Consider the following 12718-nt stretch of genomic DNA (forward strand, 5'->3'; position numbering starts at 1 on the left):
GCAGCAGCAGTATTGTGCTTCGACCATGGATGAAATATTGGAAGCGGTTTAACGACCTGACAGGTCAGGAAAGTTTAAGTAGAAATGCTGATTGAATTGAACTTTAAGCACTATTCCCCCTTTACAATTTTCCATCACACCACTCCTCACACCTACTCACCCTTCAGCAACAATCAGCCTTCACTTTCTATGCACTTCTTCACCTCCCCATTTACCCACCCATTGTTGACACTCACCCCAATTCCTATTCAGTGTGACACATCTGTCTCATAGTCACCTTACTGAATGCATCACATTCATTGAGTCAATACCTGATTTTCAATCACCCACTGGGCTGCTTTTTAACCCTTTTTGGAGAAGAGGGCAGAAAATGCTAGGGAGAAGACTGCAGGTGAACAGCCACGAATAGTCCAGCTCACAGATGCAGAGGAGACGACCTTGGAGATGAGTGGCACATCTGCCTCCCTCTCAATCAGAGATTGAGAGATAGGGAGCTTGCGGATAGCTAGTGACGGGATTACAAAGACTTCTGATACACAAATGCTAGTTTTATTTAATCATTGACTGAACTACAGAAAACTGAATATGGTGATTGCCAAGTTTATGGCTATGCTACAATTAAATTGTCTGTCTCTGTTTTGTCTTCGAAAGCATTCATACACACAATTGTATTTAAAAAAAAAAACCTCATTCCTTCCAAGGATGCATTATCACAGGATGTGCAGTCAGGCACTAGTGCAAATACTCGTTTAGACATTTAGCTGGATTTTCATCTGATGATTCACAGCTCACAAGAGGCCATGAGCAGACATAGTGGCAGGGGCAGCTGTGGAGAGTCAATGTCAAGGCACACAACACTCTCCAAGCTCTACTCAACGGATGCAGATGTCGGGGGCTATGATTGAGAAGGATAATTCGAGAGGTATATCAATAACACAGCCAGGTGCTGACAGATATGCCACATACAATATGCACAAAGTGGAGAAGGTGGAGGAATTCAATTCAATCTCTAGGGAATTGGTACAGCAAGGAATTTCAGGAAAGTCTGCCATGGAGAGAGTAGCTGTCTCCATGGATCTTTGGACATCACTTGCAAATGAGGCCATGCTTAAATCAGTTCATACATTGGATGCCAACTTGTCAGTCATCTTAATCAGGATGACAGACATCATGTGCTGGATTTTGAATGCAGGGTCGCTGACACTTGAATGAGCTCCAGGTCCTGACCCCACACCCAAGCTGTGTCACTGTCGTGACCTCAATCTGCAGAAGCACTGCTCCTCTGAGACCAATGAAGCTTAGCCTCTGTCTGATTTGTGTAATGCCTCTTGCAACCACTTTCTCCCTCCTATGCAGCTCCTTCCTGTGCAATTCCCTCCTGCAGACATGCTGATCCCACCACAGCATATTGTCATGGATGGTGATAGCCTTCCTCCTCTGACATGCTGCCAAACATCTCCAAGGCACTGCTGATCCTGATCTTGTCATTGAAGGTTGAAAAAAAATTGTAGTTACAGAAACATTCTCTGCCAGACATTTTGCAGAGGGAACTGAGGAACTAGCTTCAATAATTGAGGTTTCATTCAGAACAATGACAGGTTTACAACCCATTTGCTGGAGCAACTCCCCTCCATTTCACTGGTCAGTTTCCCAAGCCCCAGGAAATGCTCCAATTTACATTTGAAGGCAAGTTAATATTTTTTAAAACGAGCTCATTCTCTTCCATGGGATAATAATTAAGTCAATGATTACCCACCCACTTGCAGTTATTAAATCCTTACGTCAGCAACCCAACGTAAAAAATTACAAATATTCACCACTCCAACCACTCTCAACCCACTCAACATGGGGGTTAAAATTCCTCCCATTGCCAGTTCACTCATAGTACAGAGTACATAAGTTTCCAACTAATCCAGTATTGTGTATTGCACTAAGACCATTACATGCTCAACTGCCAGCAACCATTATTAAACTGATAAAAGCAAAGAACTACGGATGCTGGAAATCCAAAACAAAAAGCAAAAACAAAAATACCTGGAAAAACTCAGCAGGTCTGGCAGCATCGGTGGAGAAGAGTACAGTTGACGTTTCGAGTCCTCATGACCCTTCAACAGAACTAAGTAAAAATAGGAAAGGGGTGAAATATAAGCTGGTTTAAGGTGGGGGGGGCGGTGGGGTGTTGGGACAAGAAGAGCTGGATAGAGGGCCAGTGATAGATGGAGATAACCAAAAGATGTCACAGACGAAAGGACAAAGAGGTGTTGAAGGTGGTGATATTATCTAAAGGAATGTGCTAATTAAGGGTAGAAAGCAGGACAAACAAGGTACAGGTAGCCCTAGTGGGGGTGGGGTGAAGGAATCTAAAAAGGCTAAAAGTTAGAGATAAAACAATGGATGGAAATACATTTAAAAATAATGGAAATAGGTGGGAAAAGAAAAATCTATATAAATTATTGGAAAAAACAAAAAGGAGGGGGAAAAACGGAAAGGGGGTGGGGATGGAGTCATTATTAAACTGACTTTATTTACACCTCCCCAACAGAGATGGCAGCAGAGAGCAATAAAACAGAATGCTTAGATTTTGCAATATACTACACTCCTTCCCCACTTAAAATGTAAATTGGTCCATGGACATAAGTTTCCAGAATGCAATATTTCTAAACCAATTTCAACAAATAGTTGAAATTTAACAGGTTGCATTGTTTAATTGATGCTGTTGGATTGTTTAATTGATCCTACTGTGATCACAACCCAAACATATATGACTGATGCTGCCAGAGCAATTGACAGATATAAAAATATGTTTTCCCTTAACATCAGTTTGTGTTTAACAAAAATATCATCATCTGATAAGAAATAATGAATTCCCACATACTTTCTCTTTCTGTCTGGGTACCTTTCTCCATTTCCATTAACTTGATTCTGCACTCAATGTTTCTGACTGTGTCAAACCTGAACTTTGACTTTGCCAACTCCACTTAATAATTGGGACTGTGACATTGATTTTTCTCTTTGCTCCAGTGGTGGATTCTGTCTTGCTGGCAAATGTTCAATTTCTTTGTGACTTTTACTTTTTCTTTCTGGCTTTCAATTTGGGCTGTAGGAGGAATTTTCACTACAGGAAATTTCTCCTGCTTGTCAGATTTCCTCTTTCAAATAATTGATCTACATGACACTGACAAAAGTCTCTCCAATCTTAATTAGGTATATGAATGCACCTAGTTTCTTTACGACAACTCCAATCACACACTCCTCCCTATCATGTCGGTGGTTTTTCAACATGACTTTCTGACCAGCACTGAACACTCTTAAGTTTCATGCTTTGTGTATTTTTTTTATTCATTAAGGGATATGGGCGTCGCTGGCTGGGCCAGCACTTATTGCTGAGTGGCTTGCTAGGCCTTTTAAGAGTCAACCACACTACTGTGGGTCTGGGGTCACATATAGGCCAGGCCAGGTAAGGAGTGTCCTACAGTGAGCATCGCGGTGAGGGAGACTGGGAAGAGTGTCCTGCAGTCAGCTCTTCTTGAAAATAACAAGAGTGACATCACAAGACAGCGTGAAAGAGTGGCGGAGAGATCAGAACCAGCGCGAGTGTGGGAAAGCTTCAAAAAGTGACATCAGCACAAAGGTGAGAGCTGATTGGTGAGTAGTGGGTAAGTGTTTTTTCTCCAGTTTTTTTTTTTATCCAGTTTAAAATAGATTAAGCTAAGGAAAGGTAAGGGTTCTAGATTTTATTTAAAATACATAAGTTATTTTTTTACTGTATTTAACTTAAAGTAAGGATTTATTTTTCCAAATAGAGGCATGGCAGGGCAGCTCAGTCCCGTGTTATGTACCACCTGCAACATGTGGGAAGTCCTGGATGCTTCTTGCGGCCTGACGGACCACGTGTGCAGCAAGTGCCACCAGCTGCGGCTACTTGAGCTCCCGCGTTTTGGAGCTTGAGCAGCAGCTGGGGGTACTGAGGTGCATCTGCGAGGCTGAGAGTTTCGTGGATAGCACGTTTTAAGACATGGTCACCCCACATCTTACGAAAGTGCAGACAGAGAGGGAATGGGTGACCATCAGTCAGAAGAAAGGTGTCAGGCAGGTAGTCAGGAAATCCCCAGGGTGCATCTCATTTGAGAACCGTTTTTCTGTGTTGGAAAACAGTGAGAGTAACGGTTCCTCTGGGGAGTGCAGCCATGGTCATGGCACTGTGAGTGGCTCAGCTGCAATAAGTGGGGAGGAAAAAGAGGGGAAGAGCAATAGTGGTAGGAGTCTTGATAGTAAGGGGAAAAGACAGGTGTTTCTGCGGCCGTAGACATGACTCCAGGATGGTATGTTGCCTCCCTGGTTCCAGGGTCACGGATGTCACTGAACGGCTGCAGGGCATTCTAAAGGGGGAGGGCAAACAGACAAAGATCGTGGTACATATTGGTACCAACAACATAGGTAGAAAGAGGGATGATGTCCTGCAAGCAGAATTTAGGAAGCTAGGAAACAGTTTAAAAACAGGACCTCAAAGGTAGTGATTTCTGGGTTACTTCCGGTGCCATGGGCTAGTGAGTATAGAAATAGGAGGTTGGTCCAGATGAATGTGTGGCTGGAGAGATGGTGCAGGAGGGAGGGCTTTAGATTTCTGGGACATTGGGGCCATTTCTGGGGGCCTGTCCAAGGCGGATGGGTTGCACCTAAACCGGAATGGGACCAACATCCTTGCGGTGACGTTTGTAGTGCTGTTGGGGAGGATTTAAATTAACTTAGCAGGGGGATGGGATCCTGAGAGGAGGTTCAGCAGGGGAAGATACACAGCCAAAATTAGAAGAGAGAGCAAATGAGCCTGGAAGGCATAGAAATTATAGGCCAGTTAAGGCACAAGGGAGTTTGGCAAGGTTGGATGGTATTTATTTTAATGCAAGGAGTCTGACGAATAAGGCAGATGAGCTGAGGGCACAAATTAACACCTGGAAGCATGATGTCATTGTTGTCACAGAGACATGGTTAAGAGAGGGGCAGGATTGGCAGCTCAATATTCCAGGATATAGGGTCCTCAGGCAAGACGGGGAAGGAGGCAAAAGAGGAGGGGGTATCACAATATTGATCAAGGAATCAATTACAGCTGTAAGGAGGGATGACATCTTAAAAGGCTCCTCAAATGAAGCCATATGGGTAGAACGTAAAAACAAAAAAGGAGCAATCACATTGCTGGGAGTTTACTATAGGCCGCCAAACAGTCAGAGAAATCGAAGAGCAGATATGTAGGCAAATTTCAGAGAAGTGTAAAAATAATAGGGTAATAATAGTGGAGGATTTCAACTTCTCCAACATTAACTGGGTTAGTCATAGTGTGATAGGTTTAGAGGGAGCGGAATTCTTAAAATGAATCCAGGAGAGCTTTTTAAGCCAGTACGTAGAAGGCCCGACAAGAGAGGGGGCAGTCCTGGACTTAATTTTAGGGAATGAAGCCGGGCAAGTGGTAGAGGTATCTGTGGGGAGGGTATTTTGCAGACATTGATCATAACTCCATTTGATTCAAGGTTGTTATGGAAAAGGACAAGGATGGGCCAGAAATCAGAGTTCTAAATTGGGGGAAGGCCGATTTTAGTAAGATCAGATATGATTCGGCCAGAGTGGACTAGGAGCAGCTACTTTTAGATGAATCTGCGTCAGAGAAGTGGGACTCATTCAAGAAGGAACTAGGGAGAGTACAGGGCCAACGTATTCCAGTAAAGATAAAGGGTGGGACCAACAAATCCAGGGAACCCTGGATGTTGAGGGATATACAAGGTTGGATAAAGAGAAAAAGGGAGGCTTATGGCAGATACCGAGAGCTCACAACAGCAGAAGCCCTAGAGGAGTTTAGAATATGTAGGGGGGAACTTAAAAAGGAAATTAGGAGAGCAAAAAGGGGGCATGAAAAAACATTGGCAGGTAAAATAAAGGAAAATCCAAAGTTATTTTACAAGTATATTAAGAGTAAGAGGATAACTAGGGAAAGAGTAAGGCCCGTTAAGGACCATAGTGGTAATTTGTGTGTAGATCCAGAATTGGCAGGAAGCAGAGGGTGATGGTCAAGGGGTGTTTTTTGACTGGATGTCTGTGTCCAGTGGGGTTCCACAGGGATTGGTGTTGGGTCCCTTGCTGTTTGTGGCATATATAAATGATTTAGACTTGAATATGGGAGGGTTGATCAGTAAGTTCACAGATGACGTGAAAATTGGTGAGGTGGTAAATAGTGAGGAGGTTAGCCCTAGAATACAGGAGGATATAGACGGGCTGGTCAGATGGGCTGATCAGTGGTAAATGGAATTTAATCCAGATAAGTGAGGTGCTGCACTGGGACATGACAAACAAGGCACGGGAATACATGATGAATGGTAGAACCCTAGGAAGTACCGAGGGTCAGAGGGACCTTGGTGTGCATGTCCACTGGTCCCTTAAGGCAGGTAGATAAGGTGGTTAAGAAGGCATATGGAATACTTGCCTTTATTAGCCGAGGCATAAAATATAAGATCAGGGAGGTTATGCTGGAACTGTATAAAATGCTGGTTAGGCCACAGCTAGAGTATTGCGTGCAGTTCTGGAATCCGCATTATAGGAAGGATGTGATTGCACTAGAGAGAGTGCAGAGGAGATTTACCAGGATGTTGCCTGGGCTGAAGAGTTTTAGTTATAAGGAGAGATTGGATAAACTGAGCTTATTTTCCCTGGGGAAATTGAGGGGGGACATGATTGAGGTGTAAAAAATTTGAGGGGCAAAGATAGGAAAGATAGGAAGGAACTTTCCCCTTGGTAGAGGGATCAATAACCAGGAGGCATAGATTTAAGGTAAGGGGAAGGAGGTTTCGAGGGGATATGAGGAAGAATTTTTTCACCCAGAGGGTGGCGGGAATCTGGAACTCACTGCCTGAAGGGGTGGTAGAGGCAGAAACCCTCGTAACATTTAAGAAGTATTTGGATGTGCACTTGCGATGCCATGGCATACAAGGCTATGGGCCTAGTGCTGGAAAATGGGATTAGAATAGTTAAGTACTTGTTTGACCGGCGCAGACTCAATGGGCCAAAAGGCCTTTTTCTGTGGCTGTAGACCTTTATGGACAGCAGATTTACTTCCCACAGGGGCATTAGTGAACCAGATGGGTTTTCATGATAAACAATAGTGGATTCATGGTCATCGTTACACTTTTAATTCCAGATTTTTAAAAAGCAAATTCAAATTTACCATCTGACGTGGTGGGAATTGAACCTGGGGCATTACCCTGGGTACCTGGAGCACTAGTTCAGTGATAACACCACTATGTCACCACCACTTTGCCTTGCTCTTCTTTTACTTTACTATTGATGCCAGGCTTAAGCAAACTAAACCTTGTCCTAGGAGTATGATTAAACACTAATATGTAAGGTGAACAACCTGTTGTTGACTGTGGGGTTAATCTGTAAGAGAACAGGAAATTGTTCAGCCAGCATCAGAGAGAAACATGGAAGTTACTACCTAGCTTATCACCTAGCAAATACTTCTGCAAAGACCTCTTCACAATCTGTACACTTCTCTCTGCAGCACCATTCATTGCAGAGTGATATGGTGGTATTAGAGTGTGCTTGACTCCCTTCCTACTCAGAAATATTTAAAACTTTTCTTACCTAAACTGTAGATCATTATCTGACACCAACACGCCTGGCAACCCATAAATTGCAAATCAACTTCTCAAAACTGCAATAGTTTTGGTACTTGTAGTATTGGGCATAGACTCAATGTTTCTCCACTTGTTATTGCTATCAGCCAAAGCAAGGTACTCTTTCCCTTCCACTTCAAAGAAATTAATATATACTCATTCCTACAGTTTTCTTGAGTTTGACCGTGGAGTGAAAGGAACCATGGTTGGATCATTTGTCATTGAGACACACCACAACTTTTAATGAAACAAAAACAAAAATAGCTGGAAAAACTCAGCAGGTCTGACAGCATCTGCTGTCAGTTAACATTTCACGTCCAAATGACGCTTCATCAGACTCTTCTTCCGTTCTGATGAAGGGTCATTTGGACTCGAAACATTAACTGTATTCCTCTCTGCAGATGCTGTCAGACCTGCTGAGCTTTTCCAGCTATTTTTGTTTTTGTTTCAGATTTCCAGCATCCGCAGAATTTTGCTTTTACAACTTTTAATGAATTCTTCACTATCTCTATCTACCTTTGGATACCAAAAATAGCTTCTTGCTATTGTTTTCATTTGGATTATCACTGTGTGCTCTTGATGAAGCTTTAACCATCTCTGTCTAAACTTTGGCGGGATAATGACTCAAATCCCTCGGAGACAGCTTTGACCTATACTCAGTTCATTTCTACGTGTGAAATGCTCCTGCAATTTCTCATCATCACACTCTTCAGGCTAGCCATTCATGACATAATTGTGCACTTCATGAAGCACTACATTCTTGTGAGTTTCTTCACTATTTCTCTGGCAGACACTGGCATTTGTGTATGTGAAATAATTCACAGGTAACTCAGTGGCTAGAAAGGAATCAGTCTTTATGGGAAATCTCAGAAGAAAGCCCACATCTGCATGGCCTACTGACTTATGATATTTAATGTCATACCAATGGGTCATCAAAATCAACACCCATCCCTGAAGCCATGCTACTGCTAGGGATGGTACTCCATTCTTTGAACCATATATGATCTTAATGGCTTGATGGTCAGTTAACAATGTGAAAGTCCTACTGTGCTATTATCTGTGGAACTTAGTAACACCATATGTAGGAACTTGTCAGCTTATTGCCTATGCTCAAAAGCATGGCCTGGATTTTATTGTACTTTTAGGCCTCCTACGAACATGTCGCTAAGGTTGCTTTCTAAGTTTGTACCATACCCACAGTGATGAGAGCATTTTTTAAATTTGAGAATGTAATCTGCAACAGTATCACTTAGCAACTGCTTCCCTTCATGGAATTTAACACTGTGCAATTTCATTCTTAGTCATTGCCATAATACGAGTCCAGAATCTCATTAATTTCAGAATAGTCTATGGTAAGAAAAAAATTTACTTTATCTTCATCTCCTACACACACGCTCAACTGCAGGCTCTTCTCTTAGGCAGCCCTTTAGAATTGAGAATGACTTGCTTCCACCCTGATTCAATGAGTTCTAAAATGGCTAATAAGCCCAATGTGCAATCTGCAGACTCTACTGCATTTGGGGCAGGTGGGTTGTTTGTAGATTTTGTGTGCTCCCTCGGCATGTTCTCGACGAAGTTTCTCTGTGTTTGGTGCCTTCCCGGATGAACCTTCTCCATTTGGTCAGTCACAAGCCAGGGACTCCCACAAGTGGGTGGGAATGTTTGACCTCTTCTGGGATCCTTTGAGGACATCCCTAAAGCTTCCCATTGTCTTCCTGGGAGTCTCCTGCCATGACTGAGTTCCGAGTAGTCTCCAGGCAGCCAATATTGAACCAACTTTATTTAAACCTCTCCAACAGAGAGAGCAGTATAACAAAATGCTCAGATCTTGCAATATACTATATCCAGCAGGTGGAGTATTTTGTCTGTGAGGATACAATTACCAGTTCTAGTCATTTCATGTGACTGGACCTTTCAGTTTGATAAAGGAAAGTCTGATCCCACATGCAGGTACATTACAGGAACTGTGAGGAGAAGGGAGGTGAAATGTGCAAAATACTACATGAATCTAATGAGAAAAGATAATCATTCAGTTTATTATAAAGAGTGTGTAGTAAATGTACAGATCTGAGTCTAAATGGAAATGAAGCTGCAGACGTAGATACTACATCATTTTTGACAGCTACTGCTCATTTGAGCTGCATGATGTAGGAACCAAATATGTTTCATTGGAGAATAGTAAAGTGTGGTGTTGCAGAAATATCGGACCATATGAATATTAGCATCAATGAACCAAACCATGGTCTAATAATTTGTTCAATTTGTTAGGTAATAAAATTACATTCAAATAAGATGCATGTTTTTAGCAATCGATTCTGCAACAAGATAAAATTCAAGCTGAAAGATATAAAAACCAGGGCCTGAATCTTTTATTGACATGAACAACAGGCGTTTCTAATTCCAAAGCATGTCTCTGATGTCATCAATTTGTTCCCCACCTGGAGACTCCGCTTGATCGCAGCAGCAGGTAGGTTTGTGCTGAAAATGGTGTATGGGAGGAGGGGGGGAAGAAAGGGTCGATCGGGAGCCTGAGCAGGGGCAATTGGAGGCTTTGGGATGGAGGGTGAAGTGATTTGGTGCCTACTGCTGTTGAGGGGCAGGAGGTGGGTGGGATGGAGAGATTATGGCCCGGTTGGGAGCGGTGGATGGGTGCATGCTTGGTGGTAGGAGGGGATCAGGACCTGGTGACGAGTGGGTCGGGTGGGGGGGAAATGATTTGCAGCCTATTAGGGAAGGGACATATAAGATCCTAGGGTAGATACCCGGGAGGATGTTTCCTCTTTAGGGGAAACTAGAACTAGGGGACACAGTTTAATGATGAGGTCTCCCTTTTAAGGCAGAAATTAGGAGAATTTTTTTCTCTTGGGGGTCATTAGTTGGAATAGTCTCTTCAGAGAGCAGTGAAAGCTGGGTCAATGAATTTTAGTCAAGGGTCAATTAGATAGATTTTTGATAGACAAGGGAATTAAGGGCTATAGGGGGCAGACAGGTAGGTGGAGTTGAGATCATAACCAGATCAGCCATGGTCAAATAGCGCAACAGGCTTGAAGGGCTGAATGGCTTACTCTTACTCCTAAGCTATGTTCCTATGGAACCAAACCCTGGGTGGGGGGCGGTGGGAGAGGATCAGGGCCTGGAGGGGTGGGGAGGAAATCAGAACCTGGCTGGGGGACAGGGGAAGGCCTCTTGGGGAAAACTATTGGTGGGGACCTGGATCCGGGAGACGGGTGTGAAGACGCTTACTTCCTGAATCCATTAAGCTCTTGCCTTGGGGAAGCTGTTGGGCTTGTTGACGCTTGGCAAAACTGGCTGGCAGCAGTTAAATTCCAAACACATAATGATAAGGAGGTTTGTTGTCTAATTTTCATATTTAAAATTGCAAACTAATGGGTCAGTCACCCACTTTCTGGCTTCAGGTAAAGCATGGAAATGGGTAAGATGGAGGTGCCTATGGGTTAGGAAATAGATTTCTGCACCATTAAACACTACCTGACCCACATCTGTCCGTTAATATTTTTAAGTTAAAATTCAACCCCATGTTTCAGCTTATTTCTCTTTGATTTTACATGTTGTTTCTCTCAGATTAGTAGGAGGCTTGCCTTTTTAAAACATAGGCTCTGAGGAAAGAATTTTTTTTTTAAACCTAAACGATGATTGGTGAATTGTTACATTTTGTATATAATACTGGAGTGTCTGTTTTCCTGCTAGATCAAAGATAGGGAAGAATGGGGTTTCATGTGATGAGTTTTTCTGCTTGATCCTTCCCTCTGGCCTGCTTGCTCTAACTGCCTTGGTTATTAGGAGTCTCTTGAAAACCTTACCTTTCCAGAACATCCCAATTCTCCCAGTCTTACCTGAAGGTAGATGAATACAAACATTTTATTACCAACTCAGTAAACATCCATCCACACTACTCAGAAAACGTTTTCCATGGCACACACACATCACAGAAAAGTCCTGATATTGTCACTCTTTTGGCTTGCAAATTTAAAATAACAGCATTGCATTAATCTCTGGGGTCAGCCGCTGTCCAGTTTTGTTCTCTGTCCATCTCATTCTGCATGGACAGGATTTTTTGGATTGCAGGGTTTCCTGCCCAGCCACTAGAAGACTCAGCAGGGAATGTATCTCCGCTGATACTGGCTGTCCCACAACCATTTAACATTCATGGAGTGTTAATTGGTTGGAGATAGGACCTCCCCCACTCAGGAGGAAGTCCTGTCTCAGTGAGCTGTTGGCTAATCTGATTGGCCAACAGCTCTGTAGTTCCATTAGCCAGGACAGGGATGACAAGCGGTCTCCAGATTCTAAGACCCAGAGTCCGGGACCAGGTAAGTTTGGGGGGGTGGGGGGGGGGGGTAGGGAGGGAGATGAGGAGCGTGGGCGTCTAGATGGAGAGTCCAGGGAGGGACAATTTGTGTGGGGCAGGCCTTGTTGAGGGGAAAGGGGGGCTAGTAGCGTGCCCAATGTGGAAAGGAGGCCATTGAAGGAGGCATCTCCCCTTCATATCTGAGGCCAAAGCAAGGCGACTTGCCGGGCATCCCCCCTGTCCCTGAACTCCTGCCAGTCTCTAGATTGAGGCCGATTGGGAAATGGCCTCTAAGCGGTCATTAATTACCTACTTAAGGGCCTCCATTGGGACAAGGGCCGACTGGCCTGCCTAGGCCTCGCCAGCCCCACTGACAAATTGAGGATAGGTCGGGGCATGCGGGAGGGTGGTGGGAAGGCCATCTGGGGTATTTTATGACTCTTAGCCCTCAGCTCCAAACCAGCTGGTGGGTAGTGTAAACCTTGGCCCTATGTGTATGCATACATATTTAATTATACAAAGATGTATTAATGAATGTCATATGTATGGCACGTTTTTATGATACTAGTTATCATGTAGAAACAATTATTTCAGACATTATGCTAAACATTGTTTGATTGCTTTTTCATTTTGTAGTCATGGTTCCAGATAATGGATCTATAAAATCTGAATGTGATTATGCTTCACTTGAAATCCACAATGGAGTACTACAGTACCTGATTTATGACTGAACTCATGATGTACCCAATCC

This window comes from Cetorhinus maximus, chromosome 6 (genome assembly GCF_964194155.1).
Source record: "Cetorhinus maximus chromosome 6, sCetMax3.hap1.1, whole genome shotgun sequence".
NCBI classification, from domain to species: Eukaryota; Metazoa; Chordata; class Chondrichthyes; order Lamniformes; family Cetorhinidae; genus Cetorhinus; species Cetorhinus maximus.